The following is a 5,134-nucleotide window of genomic DNA, read 5'->3' on the forward strand; positions in this document are numbered from 1 at the left end:
AAAATCAGCAGGGATTGTGGCTGAGTGAGATGGAAGTTTCTGAAGTCCCAGGAAGTTCTTAAAACACCCACATACAATCTTACTTGGTCTCACTCCCTCTGAGCCACAGTGCTGGGGGAGGAGCTTCAAAGGCATCAGAGACACACAGGGAGGAAAATAATTGTCTGTCATCAGAACAAAAGCTGAGAGATTGAGGAAGAAGAGCTTCCTCCAAGACAGAAGTGCTGGCAGAGACCATTGTTCTTCTGATGAGTTTTCCCCCCACCAACAGAGCCAGAAGGAGAGCACCATATCGAAGAGTCTGTCAACCTGAATATCACTGTTTGCCTCACCCTGGTGATTCCCTGAGAACCCACCACACCCAATTTTGGGCCCGGCAAGCATTTTCCAGTGGCTTTTCCATACAAATAACCTGTCTTGGCTCATGCTTCAGATTTTTCTAAAATCTCTCAAACAAGCAGCATCAGGCTTCAGCATGCCCTGCATCTCTTACTATGTGGACCCAGGCCTAGCTCTAGAATCAGCTGGCCTTGGTTCACAGCTTGGCCTCACCTAGGCACCTTCAAACCCAGCACAAATAGAAGCCATCTGCAGATGATTTTGTAGCTCATGCAGTGTGGCCTAGGGCAGGGCACAGAAGGTGGTTGACCTGGACCTGTACTTCCCAGGATTCCCAGAGCCAGTGCACCTAGTGACCAGCCTAGGCCACATAGAAGTACCACCCAAACACCTCCACATGCAACACACTCAAGGGGCAGACTCAGCAGGAACAAGAGTCTTCCTGAAGGAAGTCCAGCTCTGTGGGTTGGGAAGCTGCACAACTTGTCATCTATGTTGGTCAAAGGTCTATGTAGTCATAGGTTGGTGTTCCCCAAATAAGGGAATAGATCAAAACACCAGAAAAAGAACTAAACAAAATGGAGATAAGCAATATATCAGATGCAGAGTTCAAAGCACTAATTATAAGGATGCTTAAGGAATTTAGTGAGGACTTCAACAGCATAGAAAAGATCTAGCCAGAAACAAAAGATACACTAATTGAAATAAAGAACAGTTTATAAGGAAACAACAGTAGAATGAATAAAGCTGAGAATCAAATAAATGATTTGAAACAGAAGTAAGAAAAAAACAACAATTAGAACAACAATAAGAAAAAAGGATCCAAAAGAAATTAGGATAATGTAAGTAGCCTTTAGGCCAACTTCAAGTTTTCCAACATTCACATCATAAAGGTGCCAGAAGGAGAAGAAAAATACCAAGAAATTGAAAGTATGTTTGAAAAAGTAATAAAAGGAAACTTCTCTAATTTGGTGAAAGAAATAGACATGTAAGTCCAAGAAGCTCAGAAAGCCCAAAACAAGATGGATGCATAGCAGCCCACCCCAAGGCACATCATAATTAAAATGCCAAAGGTTAAAGATAAAGAGAGAATCTTAAAATCAGCAAGAGAAAAGCAGGCAATTACCTACAGAGGAGTTCCCATAAAACTGTCAGCTTATTTCTCAAAAGCCATTTTGTAGGCTAGAAGAAATTGGCAAGAAATATTCAGGTCTTGAAAAGTAGGGACCTACAGCCAATAATGCTCTGCCCAGCAACGCTATCATTGAGAATAGATTTCCTTCTACCCTATTTTACCTTCTTCCTTCCTCTCATTTTTGTTTTAAATTCTATTTTATCTCTTTCCAAGACTTGTTTCTATTCTGAACTCTCACTATTTCTCCCCCTCCTGCCTCTCAAAACCATTTGTAATTTTCATTAGTTATCTCACATTCTTTTTCCCTTTCTTAAAATATCCTTATTCTCTCTCCATCTTTATCAATCTTTGCTTGTTGGTTGTGGAAAAGGAGGTTGTTGCTGCATTTCTTTAATCTTATTTTTAGATAGTCACTATTTTTTGAATTTCACATCTCAAATTTTCCCATTCCCCACTAATACTCCATTTTTGCCTTACTCCTGCCTTTTTGTTGTTGTTGTTGTTATTGTTTATACATATTTATTTTATTTTTTTTTCTATTAAGGCAACATCAACCCTTTTCAACTCGCTTTTCTGAAAATAGATTTTCTGGAAATGTATTTTTTAAAAATGTAAAAGATGCAATTACATTTAAACCTAAGGAAGTATTTTGAACAGGGTCACTCAGTTATTGGTTTGCAAAACAGGGTTTTGTTTTTGGAGAGGTTTTAAGTTGTCCCTCTTTTACAAGTGTACCCAGGCTTTGTTAAAGTATTTGCATAATTGATTAATTAAGGCTGTGAGAACACACTTCATGGTGTAAAATGATTAATTCCATGATTAAAATGACAAGAGATGACTGAACTTTTGAGTCATGCACAATTAAAAACCAGGGTCAATATTATAAAAGAGAGGATGACACTTTTTACAATTTCATAATTTTTGACAGTCATTTTTATGTAACATCAACAATAACTATTTCATTGATTATTCTTGCCTCCCTTGATTGCTGGCACTTCAAAAGGACAAAGAAAACACTGTCATACTTTAATAGTCCTTGTCATTTTTAGTTTTTAAGGCACTGTATATAAATAAAGGCTGCAAATAAATGTACCAGGGACTATGTAATATTTTTAAATTTTGAATATACATCTCTTGCAATTAAAACAAAGCATTTGAAATCCACAAGTACATTTGGATTTTTTAATGCCTTGAATTTTGTGTTTGGAAATCAGACTATTCTAATGCCATCATATCCTTATACTTGGAATCAGCATTAAAAGTTTGGCTTCCATTAACAAATAATCCCTTACATTCAAAGAATCAGATCTAAGTTCTTTGCTTTGTTATTCATTTTTGCATATATCTGGCTCCAGATATATTATTTAAAAAAAACACAGGGACAGCATGTCAAAGCTTTCTATATTGCTCTGCAAAAAAACTAAAAATTAATTCAACAGCCCATTTTTCACAGCAGAAAGCAGTGACTTATTCTACCAATTCTCTTCTACTTCCTCAGGAGAATACCCATCTGTTCATATTAGAAGGGAGTGGTCTTTCCTTTTCAGTATTATTTCTAACCTCTTTGAAATGCTGCTCAGAATTCTTCTCGGGTTTACTTATCATACCAGACAACCTGGTGTGGGGAAGGATGCCTCAGGCCAGGTGAACTCTCACTGCATTGAACTTGGACGTGGGCAAGAGGAAAGCTGACTGCAGGGTGAGAAGTCCAGGTTACTGCAATGGATGTCCATCTTCTCCCTGACACTTGCTCAGGGAACTCTTACTATAATACCATTTTAAGTAAACTCTTAATTTGGGAAGCTTCTCAACTCCATTTTCTGCATTCCCATTTCTTACAGAACATCATGGAGAATGTGGTCCACTGTAGACTGTGAGTAAGATGAGCTGGAGGGGTTGAGGAAGTAAATCTAGAGGATCCTACAGTACTGGAAAAGCACAGAAGAGACCCTGCACATTTTGAAGAGCTGGATGATGTACTTGCAAAATGTCTCCCCCAGGAAAAAGTAGATGACTGAGTTAAGACAGCAGTGGACAAAAGCCAAGGTCTCTGGCCTGAAGGGCATAATCCAGGTGTCTTTCAAAGGTGCATTCCTAGATGAACTCTAGATCCATCAGGGTCTCCAGGAAGAGCACTACATTGTACGGTGTCCAGAACCCCAGGAAGAGGACCACCACGACAAAGTCATCTTCACAGACTTGCTTTTCTTCTCATTTTTACAGTGTTGTAATTCCTGATGATCATGGAGTAGCAAAAAAGCATGATCTCTAAGGGAATCAGCAACCCCAGAATGCTGATCTCAAGGGGGCTCAGAACCTTCCACCATGTGGAATTGCACATGTACTTGGTTTTGCAGTAGGTATGCTTTTTCTTCTCTGTAACTAGTGTTGAATAAAAGGCCTGGCAGGGAAACAAATACAGCCACTGCCCATGTGACCAAGCTGGTGATGACCCCATAAGACATGGTCTTGGCTCTCAAGGAAAACACCGGGTGCACAATTGCCAGGTATCTGTCTATGCTCATGAGCATGATGAAGAATATGCCACTGTAGAAACACACCAACTACAACCAGGAAATAATCTTGCAGAGACTTAGTCCAAAAATCCACTGGTCTACCACAGTAACCCCAGAAAGGGAGGCAGAGCACAAAGAGCAGGTCCAAGATGGCCAGGTTGAGCAGGTACACATCAGTCATGGACCTGAGCCACTTGCACTTGAACAGGACGAGAACCACCTTGGAATTTCCAAGCAGACCAAACAGAAAGACCAAGGAGTAGAGTTGGGGCAGAAACAGCCCCCCAAATGCTTTGATGCCTTTTTTGGTACAAGGCTCAGGCTCATTTACATAGAGATAGTAATTGTTATAGATGCTATCATCCATGGTGGTTTCTGCCATATCCGTGGTGTTCGTTTTCAAATCTAAAGGCTCCCCAAGGCAGGTCTGAGTCCAATCAGAAGAAGCTATTGAGGAGAAGAGCGAACAAGTTTTCTGTAAGGACAAAAGCAGATCAAAATAGTGCTGAATACAGAGAACAGCTGCTTAATATTTTGCACCAGATCATTCTACATCCTTTCCAAGTTTCCCAAGTTGAAGGGCTCAGTTCCTCACAGGACAGTGCAGACAAATGAAATAATCATGGCTCTGACCAGTGTGGCTCAGTTGGGTGGAGCGTTGGTCTGTACACCAAAAGGTTGGGAGTTCAATTTCTGGTCAGAGCACATGCCTAGGTTGTGGGTTCACTTCCTGGTTGGGGCATGTATGTGAGGCAACCAATCAATGTTTCTCTCCTTCTCTCTCTCTCTACACTCAATAAATATATTTAAGAATACTTTTTGAAAAAGAATCCTGTCCTTTGGAGTCAGACAGTTTCCAAATTCCAGCTGTGCCACTGTTCTTATCCCTCCCCTGGGAGCTCCAGTCCTCTCCTCTGTAAGGAGGGATGCATTTCTAAAAGATAGTCTGGCTTACTGAAACCACTTGGAGGAAGGACAAGATTAGCTGATATCCCAAACAGCACCGCACCGAAGGCCTTTCCAACATACAAACAGAAAGAAAGAAAAGGATTTTAATATCTACCTATACTAGCCCTTTAGATTGTTAACTCCAAAAATTCAGTAACTACTTAGGTAATCATTAAGCTAAAAGGAAACCAAGGTA

The 5,134-nt window shown here is 40.1% G+C and overlaps 1 pseudogene; it reads right to left on the reverse strand.

Annotated features, from left to right (window-relative positions):
* Window positions 1-3,309: 3,309 nt before the first annotated feature.
* LOC129076599 (C-C chemokine receptor type 4-like) lies at window positions 3,310-4,465 on the reverse strand (annotated as a pseudogene).
* Window positions 4,466-5,134: the final 669 nt, after the last annotated feature.

This window comes from Pteronotus mesoamericanus, unplaced genomic scaffold, assembly GCF_021234165.1.
Source record: "Pteronotus mesoamericanus isolate MK-2021 breed Mesoamerican mustached bat unplaced genomic scaffold, CSHL_Meso_final contig_611, whole genome shotgun sequence".
Lineage (NCBI taxonomy): Eukaryota > Metazoa > Chordata > Mammalia > Chiroptera > Mormoopidae > Pteronotus > Pteronotus mesoamericanus.